Genomic DNA, 26,906 nt, shown 5'->3' with positions numbered 1-26,906 from the left:
TTTGGGTCTGATCCTACTGGAAGCTCTGAAGCATGAATAGCATCTCAGAGTTGTTCTACTTAGAGGCAAAGGGACTCACATGTATTCCTCTTTCATCATTTATTCAGTGTTTAAAGCTATCCTTTGAGGGAGGGTATAACCTCTCACGGAGGCAGCTTCTAGTGGCTGAGGACATTTATCTGGAGAAGGGTGTTTTTATTAGCAGCCAATGCTCATAGCAGCTGGGAGAAGGATACACTACAGATAAAGGGCAGTAGTTTTTTACTGGGGGTAACTTTGTCCCTGAGAGACATTTGGCAATGTCTGGAGATAATTTTGATTATCAGGACTCAGAGGGAGGAGTGGTAGTAGTGTTGCTACTGGCAGCTAGTGGGTAGAGGCCAGGCATGCTTCTAAATATCCTACAATCCATAGGACCTCTCTACAACAAAAAATTGTCTAGTCTAAAATGTTGATAGTGCCAGCCTTGAGAAACCGTGGGTAAATGGAATCTGATCAGGATCAATAGTGACTACTACACCTTCCTTTCCTTGTATGCACTAGGCTGCATTTGTAAACTGCAATAGCAGGAACCATTCTTGTTTGGACCATATCAAGTAAAAAGATCAAAACCCTCATCCATCCATCCATCCCTCCATTCATTTATTCATGCATGCATTTATTCATCAGGTTGATGCATCAAGTAATTATTGAACACCTACTATGTACCAGGCACTAGGCTAGGCAGTGGGAATGTAGAGATAAGTACAATATGGCCTCTGCTCTCAGGAAGCTCAGAAAATTGAGAAGTGGGAGAGATCACAGCCTAGAGGCTTTGCTAAATGAAAAAGGGAGAATACACATTAACACAGATTGACTGAACTAACCAAACACAAACATTTCAATCATTTATCCAATACACATTATTTATTATTGAGTACCTACTATATACCAGGTACTATTCAGGCACTGGAGATAATAGCGAACAATATGGAAAAAGTTCTCTGCCATCAGTGTGTATAATCCAGTGGGAAGAGTAGCTAATAAACATTCAAACAAACAAATACATAAATAATAAAATTTTAGATAGAGATAAGTACTGTGAAGAACACCAAAGAAAAAGTGGGATAAAGAGTGAGTTGGGGTAGGAGTTGTGGGCACCGTATTTTAGTAAGGGTGATCAGAGAAAGCCCCTTTGAGGAGATGGCAGTTCAGGTGAGACCTTAATGGTGAGAGAGAGTAAGCCATGTGAAGTTCTGGAGAAGAAAGAAGGTCTATTTCAGGAAGAGGAAGATGTTTGGTGTCATTGAGGAACCACAGAACCAGTGTAGCTGCATCCTAGTGCATAAGCCGGGGTAAGGAATGAATTCAGAGAGGTGAGCAGGAGCCAGATGGTGGAGGGCCCACTAGAGTACTAAAAGAATCTGGATTTTAATCTAATTGCAATGGGAAGCCATTGGAGGTTTTTAAAGCAGCATGGTGATATGATCTGAATTATATGAATTAGATGATCATTTTGGCATATGTGGGCTGGTCAAGCAAGTAGATTCCTGTAGTAATCTAGTGGAGGATAATGATCACTGAGAAGGACATTGTGTGCCTGCCTGCAGTGTCTTTGAACTCATTTTTACTCCTTTCAGTAAAGAGTAATCAGTATTCAATGCAGTATAGAGTATCTTTTCTTCTTATCTTATACCCTCACTTTATTAGGTAAAATATCTACCATTAGGAGAGTGCAGAAATATTGATATATATTTAACATGTCACTTTTTCCAGCAGCACTGCATTATTTCTGAAGACGTAAATGGATATTAGGTTTGAGCTTTAAAGAGCAGTGAAGCATTTGTTATGCTGTGTCCCAAATGTGGACACATCAACAGAAAGAGGAAGCCTTTCAGATTAGTGAGTTAAGACATTAGCTACCTAAAATTTATTTGGTATAGTTTCCCAACCAAACCAAATCATTTAAAATTTTTTTTGTGTGTGTAGTTCTTTAGTTTGAAAGATGGGGCAACATAGGATGAACAGTCAATCACTGAATACGTAATTTCTTTTCAGTTTGTGTGTGTGTATATGTGTGTGCATAGCAAGTGACTGGAGGATTGAATTTCTCTTGAGATATAAATAAAAGGGCTGTGAGATGAGTAGTTTCTGGAATGATTTTTAAGAACAGTTTGGAATCCAGGGTTTCCAGCCTAATTACAGTCTTCTCACAGAGGTTTAGTAAGCAGTAAGCATCAGTGTAGTGTTAGCTTAAGTTTGAATGATGCTATTTGTTTATTCTGGTGTTCACAGACAGCAGCATGTAAAATGCATTCTTTTATGTGTTAGTACCTAATACAATTTTTGATACTAATAGGAAGCTTGACAGAAGGCCAGAGGAGCTTGAATATTTTATGGAAATATTTTGTAGGCAAGTAGTTTATTTAAAAATTAGCTAATGCTTCATATATAGAGAGAAAGAGGCAAACAGCATTATTCCACTAGTAAAGAGTCGGCATTGAGATGCTCTTTTGGTAAAATCTTCCCTTTAGAGACATATTTTCAAAACTTATAAATAATATATTTGGCAAAGATAGAGCTCTTTTAAGTTGACTTTTTAAATAAACTGTATGTTTAGCAGGGTTTGTAATTGCTCTAAATCCCCATTTAAAAAGAGTTGTATATAAGTTACTGTTTTTTCAAGCCAGATGACATCAAATGTCCTTTAAAAGGGTCATAATTGTACTATGGTAACCCAGAGATATTTTGGCACAGCTGTAACTTGAATGGACTTTTTGAATATGTGTCTCTTCTTCCTAACATGCTACTGGATGGTAAAAGTTTTATTGCACATGTTACTGTCTCCTAGATCTTTAGTTTCCAATACTCAGGAATTGTAAAACTGATTAGGTATGCTGGGCTCTGGTCCCAGGTCAGACAGAATTTTGAGGTACTATTCTTGGTCTGTCAGTTACTCAGACTGATTGTACTTGTACAGCAATAAAATAGTTTGATAATCCATCCTGATTCAACCTGATGGAATCATCTATTTATTTGGGAACCTAGCTAGACAGACATGGAAATAAACATGGATTTTCTCACCATATAGCTGGGACCATGCTCATCAATCTGATTCATAGTTACAGTGACAGCACTTTCTAGAATTATTTTGCAGACTTGCCTGTAGACTATGACTTAGAGTTTGAACAAATTCTCAAATTTATAAGCATGTTATAAATAATACCTAGGGTTTGGAAATACCTTGGAAAAATTTGGTGTCATTTACTAAGTTTGAAGATATGCATATCTAGAGACTCAGCAATTCTATTCCCAGGTGTATACCCAATATGTTTATGTATGCTTCTGTGCACTTAGAGACATGTACAAGAAGTTCATAGCTACATTATTCACAACAGCTCAAAACTCAAATCATGTATTCGTCAGCAATAAAATGGATAAGTATATTTTGGTAGATGTGTATAATGTAGCAGTTCACAGTGATAAACATGAAGAAATTACATGTATACATAACATATATGAATCACACAAATCTAATGTTTGCATGAAAGAAGCCAGATATAAAATAATACATGGTGGATGATTCCATCTAAATAAAATTCAAAAACAGGCAAACTAAACTATAGTGTGAAGACTAAACTATAGTATGAAGAGATGAAAACTTAGGTAAACTATTAAGCAAAGCAAGGAAATGATAACCATAAAAGTAAGGATAGGAACTACTTTTGGTCAAGGGTGTGATTATGAAGAGGCTGGTGGAGGACATCTAGGAGTGCTTACAGTGTTCTTTTTCTTCACCTGGATGGTGATGTAAAAGTATTCACTTTACAATAATTTATTAAGCTGCTCAGTTATGTTTTATGTACATATATGTGTGATTTATATTTCACAAATAAAACTTTAAAAAACCTGAACATAACTACTTAACCTTGGGACTATTCTGAGTATTAACATCTGTACAGTACCTTTCATAGTAGAAGGGATAATGTTAATTGTAGAAACCTCTGAACAGAAAGCAGACACATATGACCCAAGATTAATTTCTTACACAGACTTGCTTTTCATATGTACAGAGAGGTGATTAGTTGAGATTCTCGTATTATCAGTCCTAAATTTCATATTCTGTCTGTATTAGACTCCTGAATTTATTCAAAGAAACCCAAAAGAATAACATAGGATTGTAATATCATACTCGGGTGTGATGTAACGTATCTAAATCATGCCTCAGAACTGCCAGTGCAGCTTCTTCTCTTACCCCTACACATAGATTTTTACTATTTTTAAGGTTTCCCAAATCATAAAGATGAGATTACTGGTAGTTGGAGAGAGACTTATGCACAGCTTTTACAGTGAAGAAACTGATTTCAATTAGAAGTAAAACATACATTTACTAAAGACAGCTAACTTCTGTTATTACATCTCTATTTAAGAGCTTATTATGTACCATACATTCTGTTATATGTGCATACATACGTTATCTTATGTGAATATCACAAGTAGTCTCTGAGTTTGCATACTAATATTATTCCCATTTTAGAGATAAGGAAACTGAGACTCAGAAGGGGACTTGAAAATAAATCTAAGTCCAAAGCCCATCCTCTTTACTGGTAGGATGTATACCGCATTGTGGATTCATTTGGCTCAAGACTGCAAAAGGAATCAAACACTCTTTCATTGTTAATGATACATTTATTTCAAATGGAAATTTTAAGGAGTTGATAAGCTTTTCATTGCTGTTCCACTGATGTTCTTTATGTATCTTTGAGGCTTTCTTGACCAAGCACTTTCATTTTTAAGTAGAATTCAAAGACAGAGATAGCCAAACCACCTATCTCAAGGGCTGGTTCTTAAATAGGTTTAGTTTTGGATTATATTTCTGGACTAATGTCTGAGACTCAGCTGGGCCAATTTCAGACCCCTTCCTATGTTTTCCATATTCAATTTCTGTCTTACCTACAAGCAACCATTAAGTAAAAGACCCTAGGTGTAATGCAGGAGTAATGGGCAGGCAGAAGAAATAGGTGAAGGTTTGTAGTGAGCCACATGTTGCACAAGGCTTTTGTTTGAAAAATGTGTCCATTGTTAGGATGCTTAATTTTGCCTAAAGGAATGAGATGATTATAAGGAAAAACTTTGGCAATTTTCTTAATAACTAAGATTTATTGAGCACTTAATATGTTTCAGGCACTGTTGCAAGGACTTTTTACATATTAACTCATTTAATCCTCACTACAATCCTATGAGTATGTTTTCTTATTCTCCTCATTTATAGAAAGGGAAATGGAGGCACAAAAATGTTACCCAACTTGCCTAAGATCACACACTTAGTAAGTGGTAGATTTAGGATTTGAATTCAGGGAAGCTAATTTGAGAACTCCCATATTAACCACTGTATCGTGCTGCCTCTTCTTGAGTTGAACAGAGATTTGGATGTGAACATGCTCTATCTTAAGAAGAAAGTGAAAGGACATCAAGTATTGTGGCAGATTGAATCTTTTGGCTGATTTCAGGATGAACTATCTGCAGAAGGGGAAAAGTATTTGTAGTTTGGTTGCCTTATAGTCTGTAAGGCAATAAACCTCATGGTGTAGGTTTACAAGACTGCCAAGCATTTGTGAACTCCTTTCATTTCTGTCAACCCCTGAGTGAGTAAAGATGATGTACCAAAAAAAATTTTCTTTTGGATTTTCCTAAAGCAATAACACTATGAAATAAATGGTCACCAGTTATGTTGGTCCCTTGTCATTCCTTGCTCAAAAAATAACCTTTGTATCTATTGATCCCTACTTCTCTTTTAGAAAGGAGATATTTCAGCACTGGCCCAGTGGCACAGCAGTTAAGTTCACACGTTCTGCTTCTCGGTGGCCCGGGGTTCGCTGGTTCGGATCCCGGGTGCGGACATGGCTCTACTTGTCAAAAGCCATGCTGTGGTAGGTGTCCCACATATAAAGTAGAGGAAGATGGATCACAGTTGTTAGCTCAGGGCCAGCCTTCCTCAGCAAAAAGAGGAGGATTGGCAGTACTTAGCTCAGGGCTAATCTTCCTCAAAAAAAGAGATATTTCTATTCTACCAAATATTTAAATAGGAAAAGTTATTTTATCTTCCCCTTAAATCGTTTTATATATATATATGGATTTTTTTTACTAAGATATTTTGGGATTATTGATCTAACATTTCCATCTTTTGAAATAGGTGTAGAGTTTATTTTAATATATATAATATGAGTTTCTGGAAATTAATTTAAATATACTTATAAAATACAAATTTTATTTTAATTTAGATCTCTGTGGGTAACTGTCATGAAATCTGTGAGTTCTTTTGACTTCTTACTTTTTAAATCTTTCTCCTGTAGTAATATGGAAAATCAGAGTTTTTACCTTTATTTCTTTGGAAAGGTAGAAGAACTCTGTATAGACAGCATATTAGTTTTCTATTGCTGTGTAATTACCGCAAATTTAGTGGCTTAAACCAACATCCATTTATTATCTCAAAGTTTTGTTGATCAGAACTCTAGCAGGCTTGACTGGGTTCTCTGCTCAGAGTCTCAGAAGGTTGAAATCATAGTATCAGCCTAGTGGTCTCTTGTCTGGAGACTCAAGGGAAAAATCTGCTTCCCAGATCATTCAGGTCTTTGGCAGAATTCAGTTCCTTGCAACTGTCAAGACTGAGGCCCCTGTTTTCTTGTTGATTGCCAGCAAGGAGCCACTCTCAGCTCCTTGCAGTCCTTTCCAATTTTCAAAGCAATGACAGCAATGACACATGAAATCCTTCTCTTGGAAGCTTCCTGATTTCATTTCCACTACACTCAAAGGGGAGGATATTATACAAGGATGGAAGTCAATGGAGACCATTCTTAGAATTCTGCTTACCACAGAAAGATAGCAAAGTGTTTATGATTTTGGTACAGTCATACGCTGCATTAGATGTTTGGGTCAACAATGGATCACACATACGATGGTAGTCCCATAAAATTAGTACCATACAGCTAAGTGTGTAATAGGTTATACCATCTAGGTTTGTGTAAGTACTGTAGGGGAGGAGGAAGTTTTCTTTTACCCTTCTAGGTTCTTCTGGCTGGTCTAAGGATTAAATTGAGATGAGATAGATGAACAGGAGAAAAATAAAAGTTTAATAACATGTATATATGGGAGAAACCCAGGAAAACCAAGTAACTCACCAAAATAGCCAAGCCCTTAACTTAAATACCATCCTCAGCAAAAATCAAAAGAAGATGTTAGGGGGGCTGGCCCAGTGGCGCAGCAGTTAAGTGCACATGTTCTGCTTCGGTGGCCCGGGGTTCGCCGGTTCGGATCCCAGGTGTGGACATGGCACTGCTTGGCACATGATACTGTGATAGGCGTCCCACATATAAAGTAGAGGGAGATGGGCATGGGTGTTAGCTCAGGGCCAGTCTTCCTCAGCAAAAAGAGGAGGATTGGCTGTATTTAGCTCAGGGCTAATCTTCCTCAAAAAAACAAAAACAAAAGAAAATGTTAGGGATTGGAAGAGTCAGGGACTTCAAAGGGAAGGAAAACAATTCACAGGTAGGTGAAAAGGAGCAAATGTTTGGAAAACAAATGTTTGGGCACGTAGAAACAGAAGAACACAGAGCAGAACATGACAAACAGGCTTTTCCAGGAATCCTCCCCATGTTATGCTAAATTGATAGCTCAGTTCCTGAGACAGATTTTTTTAATCTGAATTCTTTTTGGCAGTCAGGAATGAGGTAACAAGAAAAATGTTCAGAGTCTTTTCTTTCTTAAAAATAATCAGCCTAAAATAAGCCTCATATTAGACACATGTTGGGGTGGCAAATTTTCTTCTTCTTCAGTATACTCTGTGGTGTGTGCACAACGGTGAAATTGCCTTACGAGGTATTTCTCAGAATGTATCCCCCAATGTTAAGCAATGCGTAACTGTATGTCCTTGAGATTTGATATTGACAAAGCACCTGAAATAGGCTATCCTTACATCTATTGGTTTCTTAAAAAGAGTATTTTTTTTTTAATTTATTATGCCTTTTACATATGTTAGAATTCAGAGTTGGAGATCTTAAAATTTGTGAAATGTATTTATTTCTTCTGCATTCCCTGAACTATTGTTATACATTTAATAAAGAAGGTGGTAAGTAACCTAACTCTGATTCCAAAGTCCCTTCCTCTGACAGACTGCTGGAGAGGTAGAGCCACTTACTGTGGCTTTTTTTTATGGTAAAGGCAGAACACGTTGACAGTGAATTGAATTTCACAGAGAACTTCACCTTTCAAATTTCTTGTAATATAGCTTTTCTATGGAACATTTTTGCAGTGAAATCTATCTATTTTCATGCCTGCCTCATATATACCACCAACCGTTTCCCATTGGAAATACCTAAGGCTTCAGGAAACGAGCACGGGCAGAAGGGATCAGTGGATCTTTTTCTTTGCCTGACTCTGGCTACAGAGAGACCTTGCAGGCTTCCACCATGTCCCAAGGAGCTTGCTTTTCCAAGGTGGAATGGTCATATCCACGGTAGTCACATCCCTTATATCATCTCTGGAAAGCCACAGTGGTGATCAGTGTCTGAAAAGGAAGAAAAGTCATCCTTAAGGTATAAGACTTCACAGTCACCTTTCAGCTCATCTATGCTCTATTTGGCTTTCATTCGCTGAAGAGAAAGATTGTGAATAGGATAAACATCCTGCATATGCTTTCTAATAGCTGAATTTCCTTCTTCTTCACCATTTCAGGAGCCTTTCAGTTAATCCCTGTTTCCTTTGTAACTTGTGTTTCACATGCATCAAATGTGTTTCTTTTTTAAAGTTTATAGCTGTCAGTTCAGTACACGTCCAAATATATTTTTAATGATTCAAGCCTCCTTGACACCCCTCCTTACTACCTCCCCCCATCCCATAGCCCAGTGCATTTAAAGACATATTAGGGAACAAAATTTCCCATTAGAATCATACAGGGGCTTATTCATAAAATGCAATGGCAGTCTTCTAATAAAAGATAGAGGCCAGCTATGTCATGGTCCCTTCTATGATTCTTTCGTATGAATTCAACATCTACATTGGTGTCCCTTGAAGTAACTGTGACCTCTTAGCTTTATAACTCTAGTCTTTTGTCATTTACCAGAATCACCACATTTTGAGTCTCTTCCTTGTTCTGTAACAGTTTAATTCTAAGAAATTGGAATTTCTTTTATGCCTGAGAACTTTTTCATTCCCTTACAGTTATGAATGTGAACTTTTGTGTCATCATACTTTCCAGGTGAAAAAAAAAATCATTATTCCTAATAGAAATGACTTCCATATTATTTTTCTTCTTGGCTGCCTATCCTTGGACCATTTGTGTTTTCTTAGAGTTTCTCTTAAAATGGCTCATCTGAACTGAATTTTGTATTCCAGACATATTTTGCCCAGCCCAGAGCAGGTTAGGTTGCTTCCTCTCGTGATGTGTAGATTATGCTATCCCAAGTTCAAGTTAGTATCCATTCTACACCCAGAAGGGAAGTTAGTGTATCAGTGAAGACCAACCACTACTTTTTAAAAGAAGTCTAAGCTTGCCTTACGTTATTTAGTAGACATGGTATTCCTCTGGCTCCGATTGAAATTGTGGTCAGCTGAGCTCCTCCACACTCACCTTGTTTGCTTTGTCTGTTTATTGAGATCATTGTACATTCTCTCGCTTTATCCCTCCCATTTCTCCTTAACTTTGGCTTCACTTCCTTCTAGCTGGAGCTCATACCCAACAATCCATTATTTTAAGAATTCTCTATTATCCTTTCTTTACAGTCACTGTCTGAACTCCTAGCACTGGGTCAATCCAGCCATCTGCCTCTTTCACAACTACCCCTACGCTGCTGAATACTGCTGTTGAAGATCACACAGCTGTGTGGGTTGTTGTTGTTGTCGTTTTGGTCTGTATAAATATAAGATTTAATACTTCTGCTAGTCCTCAGCACCATTATTCAAATCTTTTATTTAGATCTGGTTAGCTGCCCCATATTTTTCTCCTAGACTCTAAGCATGCTCTTGTCTTTGGGCTTTTGCACTTGCAATTACCTCTGTCTAATGTTCTTCCATTCCATCAGTAATTTTCATTCTTGGCTACCCATTAGAATCAGTAGGGAGTTTTAAAATTTCTTTTGCCCTGGTCATACCCCAGAACAATTAACTCAGGATTTCTGAGGGATGGGACCTAGGAATTACTTTTGTTTTAAAAGATCCCCAGGTGATGCTAACGTGCAGCCCAGGTGAAAAGCCATTGCCCTATATAGATGCATGCTTTGCTCTTTCACTTTAATTGCTTTTATACTCAAATTATTATCTCCTCAATGAGGATTTCCCCATCCACCTTATCTATAATATAGGCCTGTTTCACTTTCTATTCCCTTCCCCCTACATTATTTTTCTCATATTATTTTTTGGGTAAATTGCTGTTGTCTATTTCATTGCTATCTGCCCTCTTCTCACTAGCATGTAGGCTTCATGGGGCTTACATTTACCTATTATCATATACACATTACATGCCATGTTATCAATGGTAATTAGAACCAAGAGAATGGATGAGACTGCTTTGGAAGAGTATATATAGGGAGAAGAGGGCATAGAAGAGAACTCTAAGCAACGATGACATTTAGGGAATCAATGGGGTTATTCCTTTTCTTTGTTGTTTTTTTTCACTGCTGTATTCCATCATCTGCATTAGGACCTGTTGTATTATTCAACAAAGAGTTGTTGAATGGAATTCACCATTTTTCTCAAGCTCCTATCTATCTTTTACACTCTTAAAACTTAACCTTGCCTCTCAAATGGCAGAAAACAGTAACGTGGTATCATTGGAACCAAAGAAAAGGATGAGACCCTTGAAACATGTATATATAGAAAGTAGGGCCTAGAACAGAACCCCAAGGAACTCCAACATTTAGGAAATTGGTGGAATTACCTCTTTTCTGTTGCCTTCTTGGATATGTCTCTCTCTCTGCCCTGGTCTTGGTGGCTGCTATTCCCCAAGATTCTACCCATGGCTTTTAACTGTTTTCTCCTGTATAATGTTCTAGACCTATCTTATCAATACCCATGGCTTCAATGACCAACTATATTCTGATTCTCCTAAATCTTTATCTCAGGGCATATACCTGTCCCAAATGTGAGACCTATATGTACAATGGCTCATGTGATATCTTACTTTCACATCTCAAATGTTCCTGGAATCTTCCACTGGGAGTCAGGTTACACTTTCATTTTTCTTAGTCAAGTGTACATTTCTCTATTGCAGCATTTTTCACACTACAGCATCTCTAAGATACAGTTCTTGATAGGAAAGACTTATGTGTCATTATTCAAGGTATTGATAAAAGCTTGAAAATTTCAGCTTGAGTATGGAGTCCTGTGATGTGCTATTAGATGATGCTGATCAATTTTTGGGTTTTGTTATTCAGTCCACCTAATAACATTACTGTGCTGCCTGTGGTTCTCCATCTGGTCCTGGAGGATATAATTAAAAATTGTTAAATGCTTTACTGAAATCCTGATCAAATGTAAATTACACAGGAATGCACCTCACAATAACATAAATTTTGACATAAGGCAATTGGCAATTGACGTTTGAAGTGTCTTCAAGCCAGCATCTCATTCTCAAACAGAGATAATCTAAAATTCTTATCTTCTAGGGGAGAGGACAAGTTACAGAGGGAGTAAAACAGCCAGCGGCTAGGTCTTAAAGAGCTGAGAGGCTGAGAGTGACATGTCTCTAATATTCTGTCTTTCCACTCTCCTCAGATTGGGTTGACAAAAGGAAAGTCAATTAAATAGGAGGCCCTTGAATTGCTGTAGCTATTCAATGTGCCAATTAGCCAAAGTTTCACTTGACCCGTGGATATTTAAGCTAGAGGGGCACATGCCACTAACTGATACCAAACCATCGTTGGACCTGAGTTGGATATTGATTGCTGCAGCTGGACTGTAGCTATTCTGTCCTACTCAAAGTGTTGTCCACGGACCAGACACACACACACACACACACACTATTGACTATTGAGAGGAAACGAAGGGGATTTTATTAATCAGAGATGGAGATAAAGTTCAAGTGTACAAGTTAGGGAAGACTTACTGGTAGTTGCTTACCATGAATTTGAAAACTTTAGCGTAAGTTGAGAATGAGATATCCTCCCCATTAATGTAATAAAGTTGACATAAAATTTGAAATCTTAGTATTGATTCAAGAGCCAAAGGGACCTCTGCTTTTGTGGTCCTGAATTTAGATTCGGGAATGTGAAAGACACTTATCTCTTGAGCTAAACTGATCACGTGGGTGGATGAGAGGTAGGTACTTCTTTATCTTTCAGATTTTCTTTACTATGGTTTTGATGAAGGAATTTGGCTTTTTTCTTTCTTAGCTGAATTGGAGGATGGTATGTGCTTCATCTGTTCACTTTGTCTTTAAATAAAATCTTAGTAATTATTCAATTATTTTCATTGATTTGAGAAACTGTCTTTTGGACGTAGTCTAGAATAACAATTGTTGAGCTCCTTTTAGAGCTATGAAATTTGAGGTTAGTAAGTTAATGTGTCAGAAGATTGCAAAACAATAAGCTGGGGAGAAAACTAAGATTTTCCAACTTTCAAAAGACACACCATTGATTAAGCCTATATTGTCATAAACTCAGCAAGAACCTTCAACATTACCAATGGTCTTTGAAAAAATTATTTGAAAAATTTTCTCTTATTTAACTTTGCTTCTGGTGATTCATTTTGGTAAATTATTTTGTCATTTGTGTCCATTTCTAGTCTTTTCTTTTCTAATTGAGTTATATCTCAGAGGATGTTGGTGGTGGTAGAAGGGTGAAGATTATTTGTCATGTCACTTGATGAACTAGTTTGGGTGATTTTACTGAAAATTAAAGTTGACTGTGTTCCTCTGGAAAGCAAACAATTTTGACAATTAAGGCATACAAATTGTGAGTGTTACATTCAGCTGTTCCAGCTATAATATGTTGATTAGAGCTGTTTCATGAATCCTTCTCAGGAGCAGCCCAAGTGCTATATACTACTTAGGAAGAAAATACAGTCAGTGTATTTGCCATCACAATGTGCTGATTGCGGCAGCTTGCCCAGAGCTAAACTTGCCGTAATAAAAACTTTTGGACTGGAACATCGTGATGGCATTTATGTTATTTTCCTCCTAAATAGTTGTTTCTCCTAATGGTTGTTTCTGGACTATATAAACCCAAATCAAACAGCACTTAGTTTGAGAACCTTAGAGAGCTCTGTCGCTGGGCATTGCTGAGTTTCCTTCTGTCGATTCTTTGAAGAATATATTAAGCGAAGTCTTGCAGTGAGCAGTGGTTAAAATGGCTTACATCTTCTGACTTTGTCCAGATCATTGTGTGGAACTCACTTTGATAGATGCCTTTCTGTGAGGATGTTATTATTTTTAAAGACTCATAGTGAATTCCTTGCTCTATGGATTCTTATTGACTTCTAAAACAGCATTAAGTCAGGGAAACTAGACTTATCATGAGCATGGTGCTCCTGAAAATTTGAAAAAGACTCAAGGGAAAATGACTAAACTCATCTTATAAACGCAGTATTCCTTGACAAATCAATTGTGAATTGGCTGTATGTGTGTCTCTGTGGGAGCCTGCATAGATTTCCTCCACATATTCCAAGGTCTGTCTACAACTGTCCCTTTGTAAATTCATAGGAATAACAATGCTTTTGAGTGTCTCCTAAAGGAACTGGTTGTGGAGATAGGCCAAAACTAAAGAAAGAATAGGAAAGAAAAAAATAAAGATGAAGAGAATAGGAAATTGGAAATGGAAAGGGTAAAGGATGAGTAATAAAAGTCCATCAGTGGTTATATCCTATACCCTTAATGACGATCCAATAGAAGAGTCGGCTTTCCTTTTGATCAGAGAGGATAAGCATTTTTTATTTGCCAGCCTTCACTAGGTTTCCTGTGTGTCTTTGGATCACACACGAGATGAACAGGAGGAGTTCTATCACTGCATCTGCACTCCTGGGTCATATTTTAAGCAATACCTACTAGATGCTTTATTTTAGTTCATGCTTCTATGGACCAGTAATATTTGAATAGCTATAAAGACTGCATTTAAATCCATTTTATTCCAAATTCATGCATGTAGCTAGTAATTCTCTAGCTGGGAGGTTACAGAGAATTACCTAATGATTATACTGTTTTACCTTTCCATGTACTACTTTGAATGTTAAAAAGTAACAATTGTTGACCATGCTGGCTGATGTAATTAATGATACATTATGTTGAAACATATACACATTTGCTATACTATAGTTTATAAGTAAGTGTTCTTCATTCAGTAGAATAATAGTGCTACTTTTGGTGTCATGCCTCTTGGATTTCCATAAATAATTATCTATGCTTATGTTTCTACAAAGATGTAGATTCCACATCCCTCAGTTGTAGAAGTTGCTCATAGTTTGTTTGAACATGTACATGGTGCATGTGTGGGATGGGCTTGGGAGAATGGAAACTCATTTCCTTTTATCATCTCTTGAAAAAACTTCAGATCCAAGTTTGTGCTAATTTTACTCATAAGAATAAACTATAATTTGTCTTTAAAGACTAATGTTCAGAAGGGTCAAGGAAAAAAGTGGTTATACCCTTTGAATTATTTTTGCAGTGAGTTTGTTATTTGAATGTTCTTAAATTATTAGCATTTTTAGCCCACTAGCAATGGCAGCAGCGTTGTAAATAACTATAAACAGACTTCTTGAAGAACCAGACCTCTTGACCAATAGGACTCTTGTTTCAATACTTTCTGAACTCCTCAGGACAAATGGCAACATAAAATTATGTTTATCTTTGCCAAGGATGCTTTTCCTTTCTGTTTGCTACTCTCGTCTCCCAAACGATGTTAATTTTTAAGAATAGGTTTGTTTTCCAATTAACCTTCCTATACTGTTTTGTGAGATGTATTATAATATATGCTCAATAGATATTTGATACTGTTAAATAATCAACAAAATATTTGTTGAGTAAAAAAATCACTTTTAACATTGTTATTTCCATTACAGAATACCTGTAAAACAATAATTCTGTTCAAAGGGTGTGACTGCTAGATATTCTTCTCAGTTTCTGTGGTTAGGCACAGCGTCAAGTAATTCAGGGTTTCTGAGCCTGCCTAGCTGTAGGGCTCACCTGGGACACTGATTATACATACAGATTCCAAGGCCCCACCCCAGACCTGCTCAGTCACAATCTCTGGGTGATTTGTATCATCAGACAGGTCTGGGAAACCTGAATCTAAGGAGTCTGTGCTTGGAGCTTGATACATGTATAACTTCATATTGGTATATAAGAAAGATTTACAGATGTGGATTGAGTTAGTAGTGTTCATTTACTTCTAATGCTGGTCAATTCAAATATCAGAAGAGAAAATTACTCTGATATGCTCTTTAAATTTCAGCTTTTATGAGATTTCAGTTGAAGTAATTTTAAAATTATCATTTCTTGAGCACTTACCATCTGCAAAGCACTTTTCTAGAGAGGTCAAATAGTTTGCCTAGAGCCAAATAAGTAACAACTGGGAAAGCTTGGCTTTGAACTTAAGAAGTCAGATTTTAGAGTTTGCACAATTAATCCCTGGAATATATTGCCTATAGCCACCAAATGCTATGCACTTACTAATGTGTCAAGCACTACTATATTAAGCACTTCATATAATTTAAATTCATTTACCAATCCTATAAAGTAGGGTTAAGAAAGGTAAGTTTAGAGAGATTAAGCAATTTGCCCAGTTACCCTGCTAATAAGTGGTAGAACCAGTGTGATTGGAAGTAGGGTTGGCTCAACTCCAAAATTCTGTGCTCTTAACACAGAGAGAAGAATATGCAAGAATGACATGTTTGAATATGCTGATATCTTGTCATCTCTTCAGTATTTTGTAGAATAATAGTAGTTACTGGGGACTTTCTGGAAGGTGATTGTATAAGACTTTAATGTCTACGTTAAATAAGGTCTACATTTAACATTTACATTAAAACACTTCAGTGTCAACATTAAATTTTAGAAGATTCTGAAATATATTATAGAATTCCTTGTCCCAGAAAAATTTTTAAAGAATAAATTGGTTACTCTATTATCTGCTGTAGACTGGCTGAAAGTAGAGCACAGGATAAACATGGTTTGAAGAGATTCTTAACCCTATATTTCTTAATGTTAAAGGATAGTATAGTTGGTAACAAGTGGTAACTTATGTATTTTGTGAACATCTGGTAAGAAGTTACACTTCATTTCCTTCATTTGGGTATTAAATATTCCACACGTGCGTTTTGTCACAAGTAAATGTTTTCTTTTACTTTGAAATGACTTATAAATTTACTTTTACGCATTTATTAAAGATTTAGCTTGAATTGCTTCTCTTTTCCCCTCTTATTTGTCCCAAAATGAAGGTGAAGTGTTAATTGGTTTTAGTGGCTCCTACTGCTACCTCTCTGTCTCAGACTTTTAAGGAAAGGTAAAGAATTAGAGAAGAACTTGTGAAATTTGTCTGGAGAGGTGAGAAAGTTTAATGTGCTTATGAACTAGCACATTTCTTCTAGGTTGTACTATTTCACTCTAATAAATATTGAAATCTAATTTTTACTCTTAGACTTAACCATTTAGTATATTAGTTAACATTCAAAAAGGAATTTTCTGAAGAAACATGTTAACTAAATTCCTGTACCTGGAAAAGATCAGCACCTGATAAACTAGGAAATATGAATGTCTTGTCTAAACGTGTTTATAAAACCAGAGAATAGACTTCTCTCTCTCTCTCTCTCTCTCTTTTTTTTTTTTAATAGCAAGGGCATGCTAATTTGGATTCACAACTAGAAGGGAATAGCCTGGATTATGCAATTTGCTGTTGCACTTAAACAGAAGACCATAGTTGCCTAGTTGCCTGAGACATGTACCTGACTGTTAACACTCTCTCTTTCTCAATAAAAATGATTCCCACCAGCAGGGGCTAATTCGTCTGAAACACTGTCCCTTATGCTCATACACTGATGTATTTAATAACTCTGCTACTTTGATTTAACAAGGAACCATCTAGATATTTGTTCTTATACAACAAAAGATTTTATTGGGATTCTGGAAAACATAAAGAGACTTTTACCATTTTAACAGCTTTAAGATAACAAATCTGTTTAGAAATTATTATTCTTTCCACTTTTTAGCAGTTGACATTCCTACTTGTATCTTTACCAAACCGTAGCAAAGTAACATAATGAGCCCAGTCCAGTGTTGGGGAGAGAAAGAAAAGCATGCCTTTATTAGTATTTGAATCTGTAAAATCAGTGCAGGGCACAGAGGGGCAACAGAAATGCAGACAGTCTGTTGATCTTGCTTCTCTACTTCCCACTTTTTGTCTCCCTATGTTCAAATGTCAGTTCTAATATCAAATACCAGGCAAATGTTTCTTCATCATCAAAGGTGAAAATAAAATTTTCTGGGTATTTACTAAGAGCTAGATATGAGTTAAGTGCTCAACTTGAAATATATAATTTATTCCTTACAATTAGAGAGGCACTATTATTATCCTATTTTACAGAAGGTGAAACTGAGGCTTAGAAAGGTTGGCTAAAGTGCCCAAGGCCATACCCCAAATAAGTGGCAGAAACTGGATGCATACCCAGATCTGTCTAATTCAAAGACAATGCTCTTAATCATCATCTCAAATATCAACTGTACATATAATTTAATAGAATGTTCTAGTATATTTTGTTTTGTACACTTGGAGTCAACATGCCACAATGAAGAGGGAAACAGAAAACACAGGAGATCTGGAGTTAAGATCCTTGTATTTGGAATCAAATTCTTTTTTGGACTTCCAATTATACCATTTATACTGTGTGATATTGGAAAAGTTGCATAATCTGTTTGAACTTCTTTTTTGTTTCTTTTTTGAATTGGAAAGTAAAGGAGATAATGGATGTAGAAGGTTTAGTAAACGGTCTATGCTAGTTATCATGAAGGTGGTGATAATACTCTATATTTCTAGAGTAGTTTACAGTTTACAAAGAGGTTTCACAAAGATTGTCTCAGATGATACGTACTTAGTGATACAAACCTTTAAAGCGCATTCATTTTTTTATTCATTCATCCAACAAATTTTTTTTGAGTGTCTGCTAGGTTCTGGGCATTGTTCTGTAGCTTGGAGTGATTTAGCAGTGAAACAGCAGGAAAAAATAATTACTTGCCTTCATGGAGTTTGCATTTTAATGGAGGATATGGATAATAACATATAAGTAAAATATTTAGTATATTAAATAATAATAGCAATAATAAAGGTAACATTTAACTCATATGGTGAGTGCTATGAGCCATGAATGGCTTGGTAGTTAGAAGCATAATTTGATTCATAGATTAGCTACATGTTTTTCCATTATGGACTTCTTAAAAACTATGAACTAGTTACAGTTCAACTACAAACATTTCTTCAAATTTTGTAGTGTTTTAAAACAATGAAGGGATTAATTTTTTGTTATTGTTGGGGAAGATTAGTCCCGAGCTAACATCTGCTGCCAACCCCCCTTTTTTTTTACTGAGGAAGACTGGCCCTGAGGTAATATCCATGCCCATCTTCCTCTATTTTATATGTGGGATGCCTGCCACAGCATGGCTTGACAAGTGGTGCATAGGTCTGCACCCAGGATTCAAACCAGTGAACCCTGGGCTGCCGAAGTGGACCGTGCAAACTTAACTGCAGCACCACCGGGCTAGCCCTGGGGATTAGTTTTTTGCTTTATTGTTGGAACACATCATCAAAATTCATGAAATCTCTTCCAGCTAATTCTGAGATTCCATGACATATTGGCTGAAAGCATAGAATAAATGTAGATTTGTAAAACCTGTCTGTATTTATGTTTGTCTGGTAAATATACTTTGAATAAAGCATTTCAGTAATCCAAAGATTATTTTTTAAAAATAATTAATTATTGAAAAACATTAATAACCTTGGCATTTCTTTACCTTCGTAGACTAGATAGTAGTATTTGTGGGTTATATGCATCAAATTCAACACCAAGCCTGGGGAGAAGCTTCAGTGATCTGGCACTTCCATTCTGGCTCTTGAAGACACAAAAGGATCCTGTTGTAGTGGTCTCAAACAATAAGATTTGCCTGCCAACTCTAAGTTTAAATTTATTGAAAGCTGCAAGAAAGACAAGTGTTATTCTCAGGGTAGTTTACAGCCATTAACTATTGGCCACCAGCAGTCATCATTCAGCATCATGAGGCAGAGGTCTGTAAGCCTTGGCAGAAAAATTCACATTTGCCCCATTAAAACATTTTGAGATGTAATCCTAAAAATATCTTCTAGTTGTTATCTTGGTAAAAGGAAATAATTTTTTTCTGGACTCAAATTCCTTTTTAGAGTTATTGAAGAAATGTTCCTGTTCACTATTTAAAGAGAATGGTTAAGAGTTCAAGCTTCAGGAGCAGACAGAATCCTTGTTCCACCACTTACTGCCTATAACTTTAAAAAGGATTCTATTATAGTTCCAAAATATATGTGGTATCTTTTCCCTTCTCTCTTCTTACCACCACCATCCTGTTCCATATTACTCATTCTTTTCCATACAGTGGCTAAAGGGACTTATTCAAATTGAAAGCTGATCATCTGATCCCCACACATCATTCTTCTCCTCCTTCTCCCCTGACCCTGCCCTGTTAAAAACTCTCCAATGGCTCTCTCTTGCACTAAAATGAAGTCCAGACTCCTTATCTTGGCCTTGTTCTACAAGACCTTCATGATCTGATCCAGGCCTGCCTTGCTGATCTCATCTCTTTCATGGTCACTGAGTTTGAGCCACCCTGACATTTTTTTCAATCCTTAAATTCACTGAGCTGATTACCTACTTGAAACTGTAACACATCCTGTTTCCTGTGCTCAGAACACTCTACCTCACTCTTCACATGGCTGACTCTTTATCCCCTCAGGTCTTAAGTTTTCTCTTACCACCGGGTCTAAATTGGTTCTCTTGTTATGCTCATTCATAGCACCATGTTTTTCTCTTTCATGGTACCTGTCACAGTTTTTCACTTTATAGTCATTTGGTTTTTGTTTAATATCTGAATTCCTGCCTCCTTCAACTATAATCTCCATATCTTTTTGGGTGACTGCTGTCTGCCCAGTCTCAAGCACAGTTATTGAGTAAGTTCTAAATCAATCACTGTAAATATTAAATGAATAAAATATCTCCATGACCTTTCAAAGCTGTAATTTGCGCATCTGAAAAATACAGAAATAATTCCTATCTGTAAAGTTATGATGTGAATTAAATGAGATTAAAATATATAAAACACTTAGTACTGTGCTTGGCAAAGTCCTCAACAAATGCTAGTGTTTACAGCAGCAGCAGAATGATCACTAGATATTTATTAAGCCCACTGTATGTGTATGACATCGCTAATGTTTATAGAACATATTTTTAAAAGAAACTTTCGTTAGACATTGGTTCTCATATCTAGGAAATTAAAATAGGGAATTCCAGCAGTGATTCTATGCTTTCTAATGGAACATTGATATAAACTGGTCTCAGCTTTGTAATGTCACAATTATCAGAGCCCTGATGTACATTCACTAGACTGCTCCCCACTGCCCACTACAGCCGGCTGGCATTGAAAAAGAAGCCGTGCTTTTATGTGTGTACACAATCAGTCTATAAAATCCCATTATCCCCAACTTCCACACCCCTGTGGCTGCATGCTTCCTTTTGAAGTCTCTTTAAAAAGAAAAAACTTTCAGGGCAGCCCTAAAGTTCATTTCTAATCTTATTTCACTCATGTAATTTAAAAATGAGATAGAGGGTAGGAAGTGGGAGGAGTCCTTATTGTTACTGACTTAACCTTTTGCCTGGAATCCTATGATACTTGTGGGAAAGCCTGGTAAAGTTTGGGTGGGTGAGTAGAAATACTTCCTCAATGTACATTTTGATATAAAGTTGGATTTAATTGTTTTGATGTTCAAAGAATAGCGCAAGAGTAATTTGGTTATTCTAGTTCTTTTTCTTTCATCTGTTCAGTGTATTTATACTATTTAGGAGTTTCCATTGACCTCTCATGACCAATATCCTTTTTAACTGTGATCATCTGTTAAAGTCCTAGGTGCAATGACCCCCTCTGCTGTCCTTTTCTGTTTTATGTCTCTAGCCAGCTGAGAGTTTGACCTCCTTCTGACTTATCTCCTAACTGCTTCCACTGACCCCACTGTCATCCTTAACTTTTAGGTTCCAACTTCTCATGTAACTGACATTTTTCTTAGCATTCTTTCCACCACCTTGAATTAATTAACATCTGTTCCCTGAGGATGACACTTTCCTTGTTACCTGCTCCATCTCTTACTGTCACTACTTGATGAAACTAAGGTAGGGGAGGGATGTGGGATATAGGTCGGGAGTTGCAAAAGAATTTTCTCTGCCCCTGAAAGAACATTATTCAAAAACTTTTCTTTTGAAGTCCTTATTTTACATTGACATCACCTAATCCCATCATCTTCTCCCTCCTCTTCATCTCTTGGACATTTCCCCATCTTCCTTAGGACCTGTCTTATAAATTCTACCTCCATACCAACCCTTTCCATCTCTCTGAGTAACTTTGGAACTCTTTGCTGGTGATGCTTCCAAAACTACAGCTTCTCGTTATAGCTGTTACTTCAGTCATCTTAGAGTCACAACCATGACTTGGACCACACCTCTTGTGCATCTCAATTTTCTTTTCTTCTATTAAATATGTTCCCTGTCCTCATTGTAGATTCCTATCTCTACACCCCATCTTATTACTAAGGTTAGTAAGTATCCCTCTTGGTATCCACTTCCTTTTTATCTGTGTTGATCTTCCACATGACTGAACAAGATCCTTTCATCCTCCCAACTTCTTAAAGAATAGTCTCAGTTATTGTTTCTGTTGTATTTCTCATTATCCTGGCAACATCCTAGAGGTTTTTGCCTCATAACTCTGCTGACACTACCTTCAAAATCCCTGACAGTCTCTTTTCCCATATTCTCTTCCACATCTGCATTCCTGAGTACATTTTTGACATGCTCCTTTTGTAAATATTTCCAGTTCCTTGATTTCATAATATATTCTTCTCATGAATTTTCTTCTTTTGCAACACCCCTTTTTTTTATTTATTTTTATTTTGGACTCCTCTTCACTCTTCTGTCCCTACAAAAGGTAGATGTTCCTTTGGCTGATCTGTTTTCTCTCTCTGCTTGCTTTTTGTTGGTGATCTCACCACCACCATCCATCAACTTTAATAATAACCTCTTAAATATGATTCCTTCCTTGATTTTGAGGATCTGCCCCCTGACCCTCACTTCCAACTTTCTGATAGACATTTCCAGAGAGATAACATAAAAGTACTTTAAATCTAAGGTGGTTGTAATTTATCATCTAAACTGGGTTACTATGGAAGGTTAAAGAAGGCACTATTAATAATCAGCCAATGTAAACCTATACTGTGTGTATGGTCACTTATTCAAATCCAATATGTACAAAATACTCTGAAATTTGCTTTACTAGTATTTTTCATCATTATTAATTGCCTCACTGATATTCTACTTACCTTGGCTAAAAATCATCACCTTTAATTCTTATTCTTTCCTCAGTTTCCAATTCCTAGGAATTCTACCTTTCCTATAGCTTTTGAACCCCCTTGCCCCAGCTTTTTTTTAACCCCATTCCACTGGCGGTGCACTGTTCAGACCCCTATTTCCTCTTACCTGGAATACTGCATAGCTTTCTAACTTGTCTTCTTCCTCCCAGTTTCTCCTCATTCATCCTTCCTGCAATATTATTTCTATAAAATGTCCCTAAAGTGCACTGATTGTTTATACACCTGCTCAAAAACCATTGCCAAAGAATATCATGCAGACTTCTCAGCTTGGAATTCAATACACTACAAAGCTTGACATAAAAAAAAAAATTCCTTACCTCCTTCATGGACCCTGTATTTCAGTTGGCTATTGGTCTTTCCCCAAACACATCCTAAATCAGTGGTCCTCAACCTCCTCAGAATCCCCTTTGGAATTTAAAACAAAACTTAAATGCCTAACCTTAACCTGGGAGATTTAAATTTAGTAGGTCTGTATTGAGGCCTTGTTATCTAATAAAAGCATCCCAAGTGATTCTGACCAAAACTAGCATTGAGAAACATTGCCCCTGTTTTCCTATCTCCATGAATTTATTCACTATTTTCTCTCCATGACCAGCATCTACTTTTCTTCCTTTCTCTTTAAATGCTTTCTTATCTTTCAATACACAGCCCTAATTTTACCTCCTTCATGAGGTCTTCCTTGACCCCTCCAAATAGATGTAATTATTTCTTCTATACTGCAGTCACAGTCAGCTTTCATTAGATATGTTTATGCCTTCCAAGCTTAGACAGCATACTTTTAGTTTTAGTTTTTGTTTTTGTTTTAGGAAGGCTAGCCCTGAGCTAACATCTGGTGCCAAGCCTCCTCTTTTTGCTGAGGAAGACTAGCCCTGAGCTAACATCTGTGCCCGCCTTCCTCTATTTTATGTGGGACGCCTGCCACAGCATGGCTTGACAAGCAGTGTGTAAGTCCACACCCAGGATCCAAACCGGCAAACCTCGGGCTGCCAAAGTGGAGTGTGCGAACTTAACCACTGCACCATTGGGCTGGCCCCCATGCTTTTTTTTTTTTTTTCTTGGTGAGGAAGATTGGCCCTGAGCTAACATCTGTTGCCAATCTTCCTCTTTTTCCTTGAAGAAGATGCTCGCTGATCTAACATACAGGCCTATCTTCCTCTATTTTATGTGTGGGACACCACCAGAACATGATTTGATGAGAGGTGCGTAGGTCCACGCCTGGGATCCGAACTCACAAACCCTGGGCCACTGAAGGAGAGCATGTGAACTTAACTGCTACGACACCAGGCCAGCCCCGACAGCACACTTCTTGAGGGCAAGACTTCTGCTATTTATGGGGCTGGCCTGGTGGTGTAGCAAAGTTCATTCACTCCACTTTGGCGGCTCAGAGTTTGCTGCTTTGGATCCTGGGCGTGGACCTATGCACCACTCGTGAAGCCATGCTGTGGCAGGCATCCCACATATAAAGCAGAGGAAGCTGGGCACAGATGTTAGCTCAGGGCCAATCTTCCTCCAAAAAAATGAAAAAAGACTTCTGCTATTTATAATATAGAAGCCATTCTGTAAAGGTTATTGGCTGTTGAGATTATTTGCAGAGAACTTTGAAATTCTTAAGAAAGTGATTGATAAGCATGAGTTATTTTTTGCTAATTTAACAAAAGTCCAAAAGCATAAAATACAGTAGTTTTAATTCCAAGACTGCCCTGAATTAAAATTTGCTAATCATGCTAAGTAGGAGAAAGGAATTAGAATTTTAAATGCCACTACTGTTTTCAGCAGCAGATGAGCTAATATTAAATTCAGCGGTGGATTGGTTCCTTTAACACCCACGCTTCAGGTGCTTTGAAGCATGTGAGTCTCTGGATTCCTCCTGAAAACTGTCATATTGGCATGTAGCCATAAAATGTGCTTTACTCAGAAACTGTAGTTAGTAAAGCAGAGTTTTTTACTAGTTCCTTTGGCACAGGGGAATGCTTTTAATAAATCAGCTTTGCTGTGAGATAGATCACAGTGTTGTTTTTAATAGAGAATGAGTGCATAAGTGCAGAGATTTAAGACAGTTGCAAGTGGCTGCATCCAAAACCAATTTCTGATTTTGTCAAACTTTCAGCAAGGGAGTGATTTTTCCCTCAATTTTTTTTTGTGGCTTCCCCATTGTATTTTTGTTAAATCTATAAGCGGTATATTCAGGATTGGATTTTTCTTTCCCCCTACAATTTTCTCTGTTAGTACCTGATCAGTAAAAATTGTGAACATTTAGTTTAGGATATACGCAAATGTATCTATAATTAATTTAGTGCACTTTAAGGTAGAGAGAGATGTGTGTTTTGTTATTCTATTGAAAGGATATATATTTTTACGGCAAAGCATTTGAAATTCGTAGCAAGCCTAGGTAAAGAATAAACTTATACCCTTTCAATGCTGTCTTTATTTGCTGGTGTGAAACATGTTTCTAATTTATGCCAAGTAAAATAATTAAGATGCATGTATTTGGACACACATAAAATTTCCTGTGCTCGTGAAAGGTATACTAACTGGAAAATAGTCAATACAATCTCTTGGCTTTTGGCTTTTTATAAAGTCACAGGTTTATAGGGACCTTATGGAACCATCCAGCTCTTTACCTGTCTTCTGGCAGAACTGTACCTTAGCTACTCAAACCCTCTGGAAGCCAAGTCAAACTTCCTTCAGAAAATGTTCCCTACATTTAATGTCAGTCACCTTTGTCTTTGCTTAGTTATTCCTAGAAAACAACTATCCTCCATAACAGGAAGTCCAAAGAGAAAGTGTTGGGAAACATTTGAAGATGGCAAATGAACAATGAATGAGGTTTCATAGGCACTTGGAGATATTTGTTAGTAGAGTAGTAGAATCAGCGATGTTTAGCAAACCTCTGGGAACATATGGCTAACTTCTCTTGATTATAATAGTAGTAACTTATATTTTGTTGAACATTATACAGTTTCCATGCACATCATCTTGTTTAATCCTCATAATAACCCTGTGTGGTGGGTGTTATTAACTGGCCCATTTTATGGATGAGGAAACTAAGCCAAGAAGAGTAAGCGGTTTGTTTTTAAGTACATAAAGCGGTAGATCTGAAACTTAAATCCTTTGATGCCAATTCACACTACCAAAAAGGTATTTAAAAAAATATTAGTTTTTCAAAGACAACCTTAAAAAGTATCGATCAGGAGCAATGGCAGCAGTGTACAAAAAACAGAAAAGTCACAAAACCACTTCTGAAGTTTTCCATCTATGGCATGAATGAGAGTTTTCCAAAGACTGTTAGGAAATTAATGTATGCATGAAACACTAAACTCTTGAAGTAAAATGATACACAAGCTCAAGATATTGCTACTTTTTAATTTGTAGCCAACGTTTATTTTTATGCCTAGAAAAATACATGGAGATGCTTAGGACTAATGTGCTGGGCAATTTGCTACTTTAGTGATAGTAATATCCTGAAAAAGCAAGCACGATTATTTTGTACTTTTTTTTTGTTTTATTCAGCAATAAGACCATAATTTTTCATATTTAAGGAAGTATGAAAAATTTGTCGAGTTTTAAAAGCTGAATACATGTAGCGTTGGATCAAGGCACATACAAGACTGGCCAAAGGGCGTACAATGCACTTTGGTTTTTTGTTGGAAAAAAATCATGGCAACAGAAAAGTGATGTGGTTTTTAAACAAGTAATAGCTCACAATTCAGTAGGAAGCTAGAAAGAAATGTTACATTACAAGTTCATTATGTAATATCTGGAAAACTGTGACAGTAATGGGCAGTATTCTTGATCATTGTGAAAGTAAACTGAACGTTTATGTACAGTGTTAAAACATTTCATATAAGCCACATCTAAATTTGATTCCTAGTATCTATTTTTCTTTTAAATTCTCACTTACGTAAAGTACTAGTTTCTCTGGATTGTTAAGGGGAATTGCTTGTGGTTATGCTCCCTTTTTCATACATACAAGGTTTCTCTTTGACATCCTTCATGATGAAAACATCATAAACACTAAAAATTATGTTTTTAGAGTGTGCTTTCAAAAATCAGGATGGTATAGGCAAAACCAAAATACAATTCTGGTATTTGTGTTCATCACACTATGTAAGTCTAAGTTTTCATGTTTTCCTAAATACAAATTTCCCCCCTAACTTGGAAGCACACTTACATCATTGTTTTTGTGAAGTCCTTTTTCTCAAAGCTTTGTTAGCAATGGCTTTAACAATAGACTTCACACTCCTTTATGCCAGCTGATGTCTTCGGTTCAGAAGGTATGCTTACTTTAAGGAAATCTAA

The 26,906-nt window shown here is 36.7% G+C and overlaps 1 protein-coding gene across 4 annotated transcripts in view; it reads left to right on the top strand.

The window, feature by feature from the left end:
- MACROD2 (mono-ADP ribosylhydrolase 2) overlaps positions 1–26,906 on the top strand; it is a 1,871,078-nt gene that overhangs the window by 259,270 nt on the left and 1,584,902 nt on the right. The gene's annotated exons all lie outside the window — the stretch shown is intronic.

Source organism: Equus quagga, chromosome 12 (genome assembly GCF_021613505.1).
Source record: "Equus quagga isolate Etosha38 chromosome 12, UCLA_HA_Equagga_1.0, whole genome shotgun sequence".
In the NCBI taxonomy this organism is placed as follows: Eukaryota; Metazoa; Chordata; class Mammalia; order Perissodactyla; family Equidae; genus Equus; species Equus quagga.
Note: the sequence above shows the minus strand (reverse complement) of the source record. Positions and strands in the feature narration are given on the sequence as shown.